Source organism: Prosopis cineraria, unplaced genomic scaffold (assembly GCF_029017545.1).
Source record: "Prosopis cineraria cultivar Desert tree isolate PC_DT_omini unplaced genomic scaffold, ASM2901754v1 PC1, whole genome shotgun sequence".
Taxonomy (NCBI): domain Eukaryota; kingdom Viridiplantae; phylum Streptophyta; class Magnoliopsida; order Fabales; family Fabaceae; genus Prosopis; species Prosopis cineraria.
The window spans coordinates 45,844,591-45,862,591 of NW_026555332.1; the positions used below are offsets into that span (position 1 = coordinate 45,844,591).

The window sequence follows — 18,001 nt, forward strand, 5'->3', positions numbered from 1 at the left end:
TACAAATTCTGACTGGTCCAACTCGTCAACCAAAAAAAGCCCATTGTAATTGAGCTTCCATTATACATTTTTTTTAAAAGAAAAAAGGTTTCTCATTCCAGACGACACATAAAACCGAAAGGGCCCAACCGGGTTCGAACCGGTGACCTCTTGATCTGCAGTCAAATGCCCTACCACTGAGCTATGGACCCCGTGATTAAGATGACTGGTATTTATCTACTAACTTAACTCTAGTTTTATGTTCATCTTCAGCTCTCTTCCACTAGCGGATTTGCTATAACTATCGAGTGATTGTAGGGAAATTAAATTAACCTTTCATATATTCATTTTAAACAGTAACATTTGGTGTATATTGTCTAGTGCCAAAGTAAGGATGATACCTAGGCGTATCACGTTTGGACTCTGTTTCGATTTAGGGAATTTAGTGTCAGAAGTTTTCGCTTTTTATTATAATCGAATGAATAAATAAGTAAATAAAAGCATTGGGTTTTTGTGGTCAACCTCTCATTATAAATCTATAATAATAATGACATAACTAGATTTATTCTCCAAAAATACTGAACAGGCATGAGATCTTAAAGTTTAGTTCTCGAGCCAAGTTTACAAAAGTCAAGAGCCCAAAACCACCCTTGGGCAATAGGCAGGGGCCTAATGTGTTTTCGACCTTGTTCTAAACAAGAGGTATGGCCGTATGGGTTAATTAGGCTCAAATTCTGTCATTAATAATGGACAAAATCTAAAAAATGAATTGTCGTCCTTCTAGGACATTGTCACCGCCCTACTTCCAAGCAAAAAAGGGCAGTCTGATGAGCTCTATTCCAACAACAATTTGGCAATTAGCCTTTGAATATTTCATGGTTCATTTTATCCACAACCTTAGTCTATGAGATGACCATGAACAGTTCGTATACCCAACAGACCACCTATATTCATTGAAGTATTGCCCAAGAATATGAAACGAAAGAATACAAATTGGCCAAGTGAGCAGGATTAGCTATTCAAATTAACTGCCAACTAATTTGGATTAGCAAAGAAGTTCAAGATTAAATCATGAGAATAAAGTCAAAACAAAAAAGGAAGCAGAAATCCATCCCTTTCAAAGTTCATTAGCTAAGAAATGGCAAATTGTCAACATCTTTAGGAAAAGAGACGTTATGTACGATCTATCAATTCTGGCTGCTAGCACTTCCATATAGTCAATCATCACTTTAGCGGCGCTAACATTAATAATTCAGTTGCATTTCACCTGTAATTTCCTATTCTAGGCCTATCTGGCTAGCCTTCTTTCTTTACTAGTAGTATCTTATACATGTGTAAAATAAAAATTAAAAAATAACAAGGATATTTTAAGTTCACAATAACATGCATTCAAGCACGAAACGCATTTGCACGGTGAATCGTTTATGGAATAAAAATTTCAACTGCTTAAGAATAAAATGATTCTATGGGGTCAATGAATTATGAATGTTTGTCCACATATGACACACACCACATGAATTTTTCCCCATGAAATACACTTATGTAAGATTGAAATAGGACATTGGAATTGTATAACCACTTTATGTAACCTCCCTAAGGTTAAATCATAATTAACTTCAAATCATGGTAATCCAAGGCTTAACTCTCAAAGAATTACCAAATTATAGGGTTTATAAAATGAAATTTCTCAAAATCTTTTTAAAAAATCCCAATTTACCAATTCAAATTTCAAACATAATATAAGAACTCCAAATTAGAATTTTGAAAATAAAGCAAAAACTTAAAAATTAATTGGGACCCAAATAATGAGTTTTAAAACTCAAAAATAAATTCTATGCAGAAATGACATGTGAGCCACGACTTACGGCTCGTGCATCGCAGCATGTCTCCTTTGTATCATATGCCGTGGCGTGTGGTGCCATGCGGCACGACACATTGCACAAGGGAGCGAACTTCCAACGCATCCCAAATTTCCATCTGACGTCCGATTGAGGTGATTTCGGTGTCTATACGGAGCTTTCTTCTAACTCTAGTTAATGACACAGATTTCACATTTAAATCTATTTTCTATAAGAAATTGGACATCAAAACCCATTTCTACTACATTTTTTATAAAATCTCCCAAATAGAGTGTCCCAACTCAACCACAAGTACCAATAGCTTACACAAACCATTCGACCATACTCAATGAACTCTTACGTAATCGTGCAACACACCACACTCAACTAATAATGCTTATTTCACAAAATCACCACTCAATCCTGATTTTCACAAAACATAGAGGGGGAGGAAAAGTTGCACAAAATCAACCATTTCATTCATATTTCTCAAAAGCACATATATTCCTACTTGTACAAGTATTTTGGCCCTATCCACGAGTTCACAACAAAACTCATTAACTCAGGACACAAAATACACTAGTTAAATACAAAATCATACAAGTAGTGCACCAATCATGATAAGTAATCCTAGTTGAAAATTATATTAACAAATACACATGAAAACAACTAAAGAGAGGCAAATAGAGGATTACTCTACCAATCCTAAGCCTCTATATGTTTTTCCCGACTTGAATTTAATAAGCTAGGTCCTGAAAATATTGAGCACTGAGGGGTGAGTACAACCACTCAGTAACCAAGTTTCACTTAACCCTTACAGTTACATATTAATTATAAATAGATGCAATTAGGCAAATAAACACATATATCATATAACACTAGGCCACGGTTCATAAAACTAATAACTATGTGACCAGGCTTGCCATAAAATGCCATATCATGTTATTTTCAAAAACATAACTCAGGGTCGTAAAAATAACAGCCATGCACTCTCAATATATGCCAAACCACAAAACTAACAACCATGTGACCAAACTTATATGTATGATCATGTGCCAACTTTATATCCTCTTGTTACCTTCGACACAAAACCAGTGGCTATTACACGGCTACATCCTTCACGGACTAACCCAGCCTTCTACTTGTGAGGAGCTATTGGGCCAGGGTTAACTCACTTACTTATATAATTCGATTTTTCCTAATACTAACAACCATGAGGTGTCGTACTCCTAATCTAGGCTCCTCATGAATCAATGGAGACTAGTTAGATTTGAGTCCCTCATAGAACAAGTGAGACAGTCCTGAAACAACCATGGGACAAGGGTTACATCCATATTCCAACGATCGGTGCCAAGGCTAATTCTCAATTCTAACGATCACTGCCAATATCACGTGAATTTTCAACCAATCTACTCCTCTCCCAAGGCGAACTCTCTCTAATGATCATGCTATGCACATTTCACACATAATATGCATTTCAACAATCATTTCTCAACACTTGAACTCACATAACACAAATGCTCTACACTTTAACACATATTTCATTACAATTCTCTACCCCTATTAATAAATCACAATTAATTTCATAAAACATCAAAGGTAGTAGAATCAAGGTTTTCTTTCAAAAGAAACCATTTCACAAATCAACACTTTGCCAATATGCATCATCAATTAAACTCATAAATCATATTTTACAAACACCATTAACATTTAACTATAAAAATTAAGTTTTTCTCGATTACCTCAAACCTTTGAGAGGTCAAAGGTTTACCCCTCACCATATCAACTTTCCAAAGCTTTAACAAGCTCGAATGGTGCCAAGATGAACCTCTCTATAACCATATCACAAGGATATCATCATCATTTAGCTCTTTAAGCTTTATCAACATAAAATCCCTCATACACAATTTTTGCCAACTCATAATCACTACCCATTCATACCCAATGGGCTCATTAGATTTTATTGATGTATATTATCATTAATAACACTTCAACCACTATTAATGCACATTAACCTCTCCCAACTATCTCATAAATGCTAATTTTGGATATTAAATGCTCCCATGGACCAACCACTTTTAAAATCATCAATGTGGTATTCCAATACATTAAATAACTCCCATTTAACTTATTTTAACCAATAAAATCGGACCCATACTCCTATAGATTGAAAATTCATCTCCCACTCAAACCCTACCATAAATCATGACGAATGAGAGAGAGAAAGGAAAAAGAAAGCACCATAATTTTACTTTGAGTATTTGGAAGCTTCAATCTATCAATAATGGGACCAAATATCGTGCCCTAACAGAGCTAAAATCAAGCTCTTCATTTTCCTTTTCTTTTCTCTTCTGGTTTCACGCAGCTCATGAGCTGATTTATTTAATTTTTTACTGTGTGCTGCGGCGTACGATGCCCTCGCCATAGCACATGACACAGAATAGCTCGTTACGTTTAAATTATCTTCGTGCATCACAGCGGACCAACCACGCATCGCGGCGTATGTCACATAAAATAATTCTTCACTTTGTCATTCTCTTTCCTAACCCAAGTGGCCCACCATCGATCTGGACCTACTTCTAGGGTTGAAATCATAACAATTATGCCAAGTTAAGCTCCTCTAACCACACACCTCATTAACTTACTAATTACCCTCATTTGGTTAATAAATCAAGGTTAAAATTTTCTGGATGTTACACTTTACCCCAGTTTGTTTGGGAACGTGGGAAAGGAATAAGAATGGAGTTTCCAGTTACTTCAATTAAAAAAATATGTAAAATTATAAAAATTTAATAAAGAGAACATGTACATTCAAAGAGTGAGAAAATTAATTGAATTTTTTCCTCTCAAAATCTTGTAGAAAATTTGTTAAGTCACATCCAAGGACACTATCATTAATTTTACAAAAAATAAGCTTGGTAAAAAGAACCACAAAGGGGGCAAATTGATTGTTTACAATTGCAAGTACCCTGCATAGCCTATCTCATGCACACAAGCCCACTTTTTCTCTAAACTCATTTCATTATATGCGCTAGAAGCTTTTCTCATGCAAGCAATATGAGACTTTTCCTTTTGACACACTTACACAACAATTACAACACCTATGTTAATAGAAATGTTGTCATCTAAGTTATTTATATGAAATATAATCATTTCAAGTTTTGGTGTCTTTTAGATTATAAATTAAATTTAGACCAATACTTCTAAGTAGATGGAGAATTCGGTCAAGTGTGTTTCTATGAACCAACAATTGTTGGGTGTATACTAGTGGCCTTATCAATTAGATTATACCCTCATAATTTTTGCTATCACGATGATTTTGCACTTTAGATGGATTTACACTTTAACAAATGCTACATGGTATTTTGACAAGTGCTCTAGAAATTTTGTCCCCATTTCATATTTGTTTGGGTAATTTTATCAAATGTATCTACAATGAATATATCTTCCATAAACAATATGAATTCATTAAGAGCTTTGCTCAACGTCGCCAACAACACATTCTAGCACTTTCTCATGCATCATAAGAAAAGGAACAAAGTAATTTTAGTGCTAGCAAAACTAACAAATGGCTTGTTCTTAATCATATGAACCTTCTTTATGAGATTATCAATCACAAATGTTGGGATACCATCCCTATTAGTTTTGAACTAGTTTAAGTCTCATTCCCCTCAATGTTTATATAATTTGTTTTTGGCTCAAGGCTTTGTTAATTGATTTGCTAGATTTACATCTGATCTCACATAATCAATTGAGATAATCTCATCTATTAGTAGTTACTTTATAATATTATGCCTCAATTGAATATGCTTACTATTGCCATTAAAGGTCTTATTTTAGTCATAAGTATTGCAGACTCACCATCACAAATCATTGATATAGTATATGCCGGTTACATTCAATATTTTATTTGCTAAGTATTTCAACTGCTAAACCTCATTAACTATTACCCAATGCTAGAGTAATAAACTCTGACACTCATAATATTTTATTTTGGCTACCAATGAATTTTTTTAATCTAAATATAAAATTTAGTTAACATTATTGTATTATTTTAATATAATGACAATCCATCATACATAATGCCAACATTTACAGTATTACTCAGTAATAAACCTACCTCTATTGTAGTCCCAATATTATACTTATTTTCATCACCACATATAAACAAATCAATATTCATAATAATGAACACTTATGACAAAATAGATCATGTACCATTTTTAAAATACATTTATCAATACTACATAAATGATTAACTTTTCATGATGCAATCACAATGCTTGTCTCAAGTGACACAAATTTCATAATTGCCACACCTTGCTTTCAAGCACATAATAAAGCTTTCATTTAAAATTTTCTCCAAATCTCAACATAACATGTTGACATTTATTTAAAATTTTCTCCAAATCTCAACATAACATGTTGACATTTATAAGATGAGGCTAACAATTTAGTAGAATATATACATTTTTTTATAAATAGAATATAATTTTTGCTAGACACCTACACTTTAAATATTTCAATTAGGTGTAAAACATAAGGCATAAAACAAGCATAAAGCCTCCTCATATTTCAAATAATATTACCAAATAAAAATGCTAAAACACCATATATACACACATTCATGTTAATAATTCTAAAACTTACCCAAATTATATATCAGATCTCAACAACAACTTACGAAGCCCATCTTAGAATAAAAAAAATAAAGTTAAGTCCATTTGGTGATGACAATTTCATCCCAGCATAAAACATGCCAATAAAGTATGAATTGGATTTCATCAATTGATAAAGCTTAGCAATATTCTAGCAATTATCAATCAACCAAAGAAGGAATATCTAGAGAATAAACTGGGTTCTAGATTAAAAAAAATAATCCATGACTTTCTAATAATAATTCCAATTAAACTAAAATTTCTCATTATTGTAAATCCACCATAAGCATACTAACATATACACACATCACGGCCCAATAATAATTTCCTTCAACTCAAATTCTACCATTTAAAAAGGTTTAAATGGCAAAAATACTCATCAACTTTTTTTCCAGAGACACCTATTATCATTAAGTGCACAAGGGTGCAAAAACACTCATGAACTGGTCTAAATGGGTGCAATTTTCCCCAAATCATTACCAAGAGCAAACATTTATTGATTTTTTGAAATGGGTCCCACAATTATACCAAGTGTCAATTTCTCATAGGCCACTATCCACTTCCCTCTCCTATTCCTCTCTCTCTCTCTTCCCTTATTTGCCTTAATGTCTCGATTTCCATCTCATCTCCTCTTTCTTCCTTTTCTCTCTCTCTCTTCCCTCATCACCATTGCTGCTGCGATTAGTTGCTTATTACCACCATTACTACCTTTACTAATATCTCTGACACCAGACAAGGAACCTCGAGCACCAGCATCAATAAAGAAAAAACTAACACTAGCCCTAGCACCCAAAATAAAGTATCAGTATCATCACATGTTCCTTCATCATTAATGGCATACTAGCACTAACCCTAACACTAGTAGCAAAGACACCAACCTTGGCACCTGATAAGGACATACCAAAACCACTCCCCACAAAGCACAAAAGAAGAAAGAAAAGTTATAAACACAAGCACAAGAAACATCAATCACTCCTCCCTCATCGTCCATTTACCTCCACAATTGCCAAAGTGCCTGGAGTTTACCACCCTAAACCCTTTCCTTTTACCTCATCTTCGCCTTCCTCTACCTCTCTATTCTCATATCTCGTTAGCAACCTATAGCCATGCATGCAAGACCTAGGGAGCTCACTCTCCACAACCCTGTTGAGTCTGTTAAGTTCATCAACCTCCATGACCTTAGTGATTGATCTCTATAACCCTATTAAGTCTATCGATAAGTCTCTCTTCTCCCTCCCTACTTACCAAAAGCTCACTTCCTTAATGGTACCTTTGGCTACAAACTTGCTTGTATTGCGTTCTTTTTTAAGTTCATGTAGGTAGGAACCTGCCATTGACATGCTAAGAGAGATATGCTCCCCTGAAAGCCCACTTGTTCCCTGTGTCTCATATGCCCAAGAATAATGCTAACTGGCCCATCATTGACGACATGTTGATTAAAATCAGTGTCAATGACCTTGATGGTAGAATGGCCATAAATAATGGGGGAAAGGTAAAAGGAAGAGAGATAGGAAAAGGGAAAGAACCACTAAAGGAAGAGAAGGAAAAGGAACATGTTAGAAGGAAGGAAACATGATCATGGGACCTACCCAATAAAATTAATGGACTGGGGAAAAATGCACCTGTTAAGTAGAGCCTGTAATTCAGAGCAGGCTAAGCTTATTTGGATCAAGTTTAAAATACCTTAACATATAAAAAAGCCTATATAATCAACCTTTAACCCTTTAAGCTTTCAAGCTTATTCTATAAGGTTGCCCTTATTAAACCATAATTAACTCCCAAGTTATAAGTAGTCACAGTTAACCCAACTAGAAAACTAAATTTGTAAAATCAATAAGAACAAAATCCTAAGTTTTCTAACTCACAACATTGTCAACAATAATTTATTTAGTAAAAATCAAAGTGAAAATGTTTTACAAAAGCATAGGAATTTGATTTTTAATAGATCATTTACATTATGATAGGAAAAAACATCATTTTAGCATAAAGATAGAGGTGCACCGTGGCCTACTATATACGTGTCACGGCATATTTGCCTTTGTGCTCTGCACTACAACGCATTGTATGTTTTTTACAACAATAAAGCCATCGATGATAACTCCCAGGTAAAATATTGACATGCCTTATTTCTTAATCCGACGTCCAATTGAGTTGATCTAAGTGTTCACAAATGAATTTATCCGAACTTTGGCTAATAGCACCAGTCTCACATTTAAATAATTTTTTAATTAAAAATTAGACACTCATTTCTATTATCTCTCCTTTATAACATTATTACACAACTTGAGTGTCCAATAATCATTTCAAGTGCCAAAAGCTGTAACATTTAGATCACACTCTATAGACTATATAGAACTCGTGCAATATAGCACGACAATTAAACAACATGTATATCGCAATTTTAAATTCAACCCCTTGATTATAAAAACATAAGGGGGAGTTAAATTTTCATAAATCACCATATAATTCATAATATCCATACATTTACACATATATCTACTTGCACTAATATTTTGGCCTTATATAAACTTTACAACCACATCATGTACAACCTAGGACACAAAATATTCATTCAAACTAATTTCACAATTAGTATAGGTAGTCAAAAATTATATGATAACCTAGTTGGCAAATATCAATCAAAATACACATAGTTAAAGTTCTATTAGGCCTATTATTAAGATTTTAGCATAATCCTAAGCCTCTAGTCATTTTTCCTCAATCCTGATTCGATAAGCTAGTTCTTGTAATATTGAAGAAAGAGAATGGTAAGTACAATCACTTAGTAATTAAGGTTAATTTAACCTCTACAAATGCATGCCAATTAATTATAAATGTAAATGATAATTATACCACATTCATAAGTATATTTACTTTTCCAAAGGTTGTCACAACCACAATACAAACAATCATATAGTCGGGTACTAAACATTTATCATTATTCCTCGATTACATATAATCACAATATTAATAACCATATGCTAATCAAATATAATAATAATAATAATCATAATCATCATAATCATCATCATCATCATCATCATCATCATCATCATCATCATCATATGGTAGGGATATGATATGCATGATCAATGTCATCCTTATATCCCTGATACCTTTGACATAAAAACCAATGACTATCTAATAGCTACATCCATGAACTCGAACTAATCAAGCCTTCAACCCATAAGGAGCTACCTAACCAAAGCTACTACACTCACTTTTGAGTCATGATTTCTCCTAATACCAATAACTATGAGGTGATGTACTCTTAAGCTAACCTCCTAACGAGCCGATAAAGACTAATTAGGTTTGAGTTTCTCATAAAACAAGCGAGACAATCCCTTAACAATAACAGGACAATGATTACCTCCTAATTCTAAAGGCTGATGGCTTGGTTAGCTTTCAATTTCAACGATTGACAGCTAACACCACGTGGATTTATCACTACTTATATCTCTAAGCGAACTCCTGCCATAAATGATCATGCCATGTATATAATCAATAACACGTAGTATGCAATTTTGTTCATATCAAACTCATTATATTGTACTCAATATCATCACAAACATAATCATGCTCAACACATGTCTAAATCCAACATTTTCCCTTTTCATATACACCCATATATATATATATATATATATATGTAACATAGGTTATTCAAATATATCATTTGGTTTTAAATAATTCACTTCAACATCTAAATGCATAAATTAAATTTCTCCTAATTACCTTAAACCCTTGAGAGGTCAAAAGTTTACCTCTCAATTACAAACACTTCTATCGCTTTGATTAGCTTGAATAGTGTCAATTCGTGATTAATCTATAATTAATCACACTAACAATCATTAATTTCCTCATTAGGATAACTTCTAGTATTTCCTCAAATTCTCAAAATCATAATCTCTCACTTTAACACATAGCCATCGGGTTTATTAGCTTTTTTTAGCTCATGCTAACATCATGGCATCATCCTTTTGTCATTAATGGCCTTTAAACACATTCAACAATTTTAGTTAATGCACATTTTTGGATAATTAATGCTCCCACCAACTAAATAGTTGTGAAATCATTAACATTAATAGCCAAAACAACTCTTGTTAACTTTATTTAAGTCATTAGGCTTAGACCAAAAATCATCATTCTAACTAAAACTCTATCTTAAATCTAAAAGAAAATGAAAGAGAAAGGAAGAGGGAAGCTTGATTCACTTACCTAAGGTGTATCTAGCTCTAATTTACTTTCAAACCTTCAATGTAGCAAGCCCTAACATGGCAAAATATGTGTTCTTCATTTTCTCCCTCTCCCTCTTTATGATTTTCAAATTGATACAAACTTATTTAAGTTGAAAATTGACTATATGCCATGACGCATGGTGCAAAGAGGCTCATTCTTCGCAGCTTATTATACATGCGCCGTGGCGGATGAGTTGCATGCCTTTGATTTTCTCCCTTTTTGAGGTTTGGGTGACCCAACTTCACTTTAAAGCTGAATTTAAGGCTGAAATCATACTCAAGACTACTCGTTAGATCTCTCTGACTATACACTACATTAATTTACAAATTACTCTAATTTAACTTGATTAATTAGGATTAAATTTTGGGATAGCCAAATTGTTAAATATTATTTTATTTTATTATTTATTTTTTTATGTAATTTCAATTTTTCAATTTTATTTTTTTTTATATTATTTTTATAAATTATAAAAGGGAGTTCGTGTATTCGAGCTAGCCTATTCAGGTTTGGGCTTGGGTAAGATTTCTTCAAGTTTACTTGGGCTTCCTAAATAAGCCAAGGGTAAAAAAAATTTTCTAAACTCCAAGTCTGACCCTAAGATTTTTTAGGTTAGCCAAACTGGCTTGGCTCAAATTATCACCTCTACTATTAAGACTAATTTATGGATATTTTTATACCCTTATTCATTTAAAAATACTAAATGTATCTGGAGAAAAAATAATGAGTAATTTTGTCTTTTAACTCTTTAAAAATTTATAGCACTCACAGGTAACCTTGATATATACATCACAAAATTAAAAAAAAAATTATTCGAATAACCTGATAAAAGGTTTTAAAATAAATATTCATCAATGCAATTCATGAACCATCGACATGCCACCTCTCATTACCCAATCCCAATGTTTTTGTTAATTGGCCATTGTCCAACTCATAGCATTAAAGATATCATAAATATTTTTCACCATGATGTACCGACCGACAACATTTATTCTAATAACTAAATAATTTTTTTGTGTGTTGCATGGGTTGAAATTTAAAAAATTTAAAATAAATATCATTGATATTATTAATATTGATACATCTGATATGGTTAAATTTTTAAAAATTTTTCTATTCAATCATTTTCTTTCTTGAATATTTTATTTGTACACATCTTATCTTTATTTATTTCTCGAGCATATAGTGAAAAACCTGTCTAGAAAATATCTGTTCTTAGAATGCTTAGAAAATATTGGCAAAAAAAATACTTCTTTAGAATTCTCAATAACCCCTTATTTTCGATTATGTAAAAAAATTACACATTAATTTATGAATTATAACATAAATTATATTTTCATAAATATTGATATAAGGAAGAACTTGAAGGGATCCTTCTTTATTTTTTTATTTGTATTTTATTCTTTTGCATTTTTTGGTTCCCATTCCTCTTTTTTTATGTACAAAACAAAAGGGTTACAAAAAAATATATCTACTACTCAAATTTTACCTATTTAGAACACTTAAGTAATTATCGCATTATCTTGTCGGCGTAGAATGTATGGTGAAATATCTAGTTTAAAAGGCCAAGACCGTAGATTGATAATCCAAATAAAACTTAAACTTTTTTTTATTTTTCTTTTTGTAGGTAATGTTTATGAATGAGAGTTGATTGATATTGAGCAAACGAATCAGGAAAATACATATAAAATAGAGAAAGAAATTAAATCTCATTGATCATAAAATTGAAAAGACATGAAAAAGTATAACAAATGCAAAATGATAGTCTGATGGAGTTAATGCTAACAATCAAGAAAATTTAAAAATGGAACTGCTCTTAAATTAATGCTTATGTGAAAGTAAACTAAAATACATGAAAATAAAAAAATAAATTAAATCTCATTGATAAGGAAAATTAAAAAGGTATGAAAAAGTACAATAAATTGAGAATGACAGCTGGATGGAGTTAATGCTAACGATCAAGAAAATTTAAAAATAAGACTATTTTTAAATCAATGCTCTTGTGAAAGGATACTAAAAATATATAAAAAATATAAAAATAAATTAAATCTCATTATAAATTGAGAAAAATTTTTATATTAACATTAGCCTAAAATCTATTAATTAATAAAAGTCAATTTCTTTGTTAAAATAAGATTACCCTTGAATTAATGCTCTCATAAAACTAAACTGAAAAAAATTTTCATATTAACATTAGCCTAAAATCTATTAATCAAATTAATTTCTTTTTTAAAATAAAATTACTCTTGAATTAATACTCTCATAAAATTAAACTAAAAATACATGAAAAAAATTAAATCTCATTAAATGTTCCTGCAAAAGTTGATTGAAAGTATATAAAAAATAAATTATATCTTATTAATGAATTAAGAGAAATTTTTTTATTAACGGCTAGCTTAAGATTTATTAACTAATGATAGTCAATTTTTTTTTACCAATTAAATTGAAGCTATAAGAGATATATATATATATATATATATATTGATAACAAGGTTACTTAAATTTGGATGAACCGATCATTATTCATCCAAAAACTTAAAAAGCGCATCGGTGCGTATATCATGTTGCCTGGCGTCGGTGTGTCTATAATGTTGACTGACCAAATATATACATACATACATACAAACAACCAATTTAGGCACAGTCCAGCTGAGCTCCTAGCTAAGGTGAGTCGACTTCCAGAATCATTTTTCATAATCTAGATTATAATATTGTTTTGGTGCTACAGATTTTATCAAACTAAAAGCACTGTTTCAAAGTATGGTTGAGAACCATACCTTTTAGCTACCCACTGCAGTACCTCACACTCCCTCTAATTTTTTTTAAAAGTTATTTTAATATATTTTATTAAAATAAAAAAATTAAGTTTTATTAATTTTTTCTTAAAATTTAATAATTTTTCACCTCTATATCAAAATAAAGACAAAGAGAATTTTTTTAATAGCTTTTTTCAAGCATTTAATAAAAATATAAAGTTAAAAATAAATATAAAAATAATGAAATATTTTATAATTAAAATTAAAATTAATTTTTCCTGCTTGTCTTATAAATAAAATTAAAAGAATACCTTGTAAGCATGAATTAACAAGAACCACAAGCATATGCCCCTTTCCAAGTTTCACATCACTTCGTGAACCACATCTTCTCGACAATTGGTACATGGCTGTTGGACACTAAGCACAAACGACACTTACAAATACAAGAATGGTCAAAGGCTCACAGCAAATACATCAAATGAAAACATCAGGATGGGTGAGAATCACACAAATTGACGCATCTCTTCCTCTCTATTGATAGCATTTGGAAATTTCTACAAGATTTTCCAATAATCTTAAGAGCAATTTTAACACAGTTGTAAGAGTTTTTCATAATCAAGTAAAACATTCTAGTAAAATAATAAATAGGGTGACAGAATAACAAAAATGTTGAAAAACCCAAGAGAAGCACGGGGAAAAAGAGAGGAGAGAGTCAAAAGGCTTAAAATAGTGCACTAAAACTCTAGACAACCACTACCTTTTATAAGTAGAAATCTCATAAAACATTGAGCAATTATAACATCGATTAGTGACACCTTAATGCAATTAAAAACAGTATAATTTTGGTCTTTATCATTTATTGTGATAAAATTTTAAAAATAAAAGTGCAAATTTAACCATTAACTAATTTACGAGGAGCATCTCATATCCTATACTATGGGACAGTGCAAAATAAACTATTAACTTTTTAAAACGTAGTATTGGGTATCCTGCCATCTATTTGTTGTAAAAGCTGTTTATTCATTTCTTCATAGCTAGTATGATTGAAGGACGATGGCGATTGCGAAGCACTTGCCTCTTATCTTGTTACTCATTTTTCTCCTTCCGTTGATCCTGATCCAATTAGACCATTGCCTTTGCTCCCAAACATGCCCTTTGTATCACTCTATTAAAGGCTTCCCTTACCCCTTTGGCTTTTATTACAGTTGCATATTCAGACTCAACTACAACCCCTCTAGCGAAATCCTCATTGGAGAATCCTCGGTCTGCTCCATTAATACTAATGCCCAATGATTAAAAAATCAAACTGAACTGGATGGTAGGTTCAATTAAACTATTGACCAGTTAGGCTAATGGCTCGATTGAGCTGAAAAACCATTTGAAGAGTTGAGTTAGATTAGATTGCTTTACACTAACGATCGAATCAAGAATCAAGATTAAGTTGAGAACCGAATTCGATTTTCAAAAATCAAATTGTTCAAACAATGCCCTTTTCTTTTTAAAAAAATTATCAATTTTTTTAGAAAATGAGCAATTTTTTAATCATTTAATGTTATATTGTATCATGTGGCTTATTAAATTATGATAAACTTAAAATATTTAGTTTTAGTTTTAAGTTAAGTAGTAATTTCATATTTATTTTTTATATTTAGATTATATATATATATATATAATTTTTTATAATTTAATTATTACGTCACTAGTTTGACCATTGGTCTAACTCGGTTGGATCATACGAACTATGAATCGCTAACCTTTATAGTTCAATATTCGATCCACTTTTAAAAACATTGTTGATGCCAAACTCATCAATGTCAAATCCAATGCAATTGCTCGTTTCATACCTTCCACCAGCTAGGATAATAGAAATTACATTGGAAGAAGGTTTGAGATGAAATCTAGGTTGCCTAACTTATGGAGTAGGTGTTCTTGCCTTGAGCATTTTCTAACTTTTTCTTTGGTATGTCAAACCTAGATGTAGCTTTGTGTTCTCCATGGTCTTTAGATTCTTTATTATTTTGGGAATTTTAGCATCTTGATGACTTATAAGAATTTGAGACATCCTCTATTTTCAATAGTTGATTTATTGCTATAATATTTTATGGTTTTGTTTATAAATTACCATGTGGGTTTGATGTGGAAGGATATACGGTGTAGTTATTTTGATTTCTTTTTAGGGAGAATTGCATTAACGACCCTAAAAATAGAGTTTATTATACTTATGGCCTAAATCAATTTGAAATTGCTCTGCAAGCCTTGAAACCTCAATTACAATATTTTTTCAGAGCAAAACTACTATTTTTCTCTTTATTTAATTTGAACAAAAAATGATGCATGAATCCTTAAAGAAACAAAACAAACGAAACACGATTCATTATTTTTCTTGTCTTCTTTCTCATCTCACTAGTTGTCACTCTGTCATTGTTGATCGTCGCTAGTATGGATGAGTGTAGAAGTCGTGGGTGTTGATAAACGAAGCATAGTTCACAATTTTTCCTCTCTTTCCTTACACATTGCCAGCCATTGCTAATCTTTTTCGTCTTCCTTATTCGAGCAACATCATCTATTTTTTGAAACTTCTATCATTATTATTTAGAGGTAAAGATCTTCAATTTTGTTTCTCCCTTGTTGATTCAGTGTATGTGTGTCTTTTAGTTGTTAAAGTTGTAATAAGTTTCTCGTGTGAATCATGGATGTTTAAACTTGTAAGTTTACTTATTTATTTGTGATTTTACTGCTAATTTGAACTAAAAGTTACGAAACCACTTTGGCCACGAAAATTTTAGAATGAATTAGTCGTTATACAATAATGATAGGTTGACTTATTCATATTACACTTTTACATATAAAATGAATAAAATATGATTCAATATGAAGAAAATCTGCTATCTGAAATGTTGGAGTATTTGTTATGCAAAAATTAAATTTAAGTTTTCGTTCAATATTGAGTTGTACATTTTATTAAGCATAGCCTAATGATAAATTAAAATCACATGACTGTGAACACTGTATTTTGTCCGAACATTTTTAAATTTAATAAAAATAATAATAAATAACTAAAAAATATAAAAATATAAAATATAAAATTTAATTTTTTTAGGATTATATTTTCAAAAATAATAATAATTTTAAAAAATAAAAAATCTTGCTTAATTTTTTTTAAAAATCTCTCCCAAATTATTTTAACTATTCAAAAATATGGGGAATTAATTTTTTTGAGACACAACTATTTTTAAATTTATCTCCTTAAATTTGTGTTTTCCATTTAAATAAATAAATATATATATATATATATATATATTTAAATTAGACTTTTCTTTCTCTCCCTTAATCTAATTAATAATAAAAAAAGAAAAAAAAGAGCATTAAAAAAAGAATGACTGAAAAAAATGCTAGACATGCACGTATGGAGCTTGAGAAGCTTCACAGAGCAAGCACACACAGTCACAAAGTGCCAGAAAGAAAAAACAAGATCAAACTTGCATGCACAGAGGACACGCAAATGGAAACTAAAGTCACAGACAGCTAAAATTAATAAATCTTTCTCGGTCATGCGTTGCATGATAGAAAAGAAGAAGAAAGTCAAAAACACATAGAGAAAGACAAAAATGCAGAAGGAAATTCAAATGCACGCACAGCAGCATGCACACATGAAACACATGCACGCATACAACAGACAGAGAATAAAGCTTCACTTTGTAAAGGAAATACAGGCACGCATGAAAAATAGAGAAGAAAATTAAGGGAGGAAAGCAACATAAAAAGGCAGGAGGAGCATCGAAAATAGAGGGAGGAGAGATGGAAAAAAAGGAGAACACCGAAGGAGAAAGAGACCGAGCAAGAGAGAGCAGGAGAAATTGAAGGAAAATTGAAAAAAACAGAGCATAAAAAGAGAGTAGGAGAGAGAGACAAAGAGGGAGTGAGAGAGGCTTGTTGTAGAAAGAAAAACAAAGTACGGGACGGATGAAAATGCAGAAACAGTAGCATGCATGGGACGTAGGTCTTCAAGCTGGAACAAGAGAAAAATGGATGAAAGAAACTGAAAAAAAAGAGCACCGAGAAAGAGGGGAGAGGAGACTGAGGTCAGAAGCAAAAAATAGAGATGAAAAAGGGAGAAAAATCAAGGGAAAATAGAGCAATGTTCGAAACTAAAAGAGAAAGAGCTAGGACGAGAGAAAGGAGGAGACGAAGGAAACACAGCCATGCAAAAAGGGCACGTCAAAATGGAGAATGAGAGAGAGAAGAGAAGTTGAAAAATAGAGGACGAGAGAGAGAGAGAGAGAACCGAGAAGAGGATGAGAGAGGAGATAGTAAAGTGAAGGAAAGAAGGCCTACCATTTGCTTTGGATTCTTGAGAGGAGACTGAGAAGCAATAGAGAAAGAAAAGAAAGAGATCGAAGATTTGAGGGTGATTAGACATCCAAGCCAAAGTACTTGGTGACTTTCACTGTTGGCTATGATTAGAAAAAGAATACTAACGCAGCAGTAAAAAAGCTTTAGAGAACTTCACTCTCAAAAAATGCATCAAACCTGC

At 31.7% G+C, this 18,001-nt stretch overlaps 1 non-coding gene across 1 annotated transcript; it reads right to left on the reverse strand.

Moving 5' to 3' along the window:
- Positions 1–119: 119 nt before the first annotated feature.
- TRNAC-GCA (transfer RNA cysteine (anticodon GCA)) lies at positions 120–191 on the reverse strand. The gene has a single exon. It is a non-coding gene; the product is annotated as a tRNA-Cys (tRNA).
- Between the last annotated feature and the right edge of the window lie 17,810 nt (positions 192–18,001).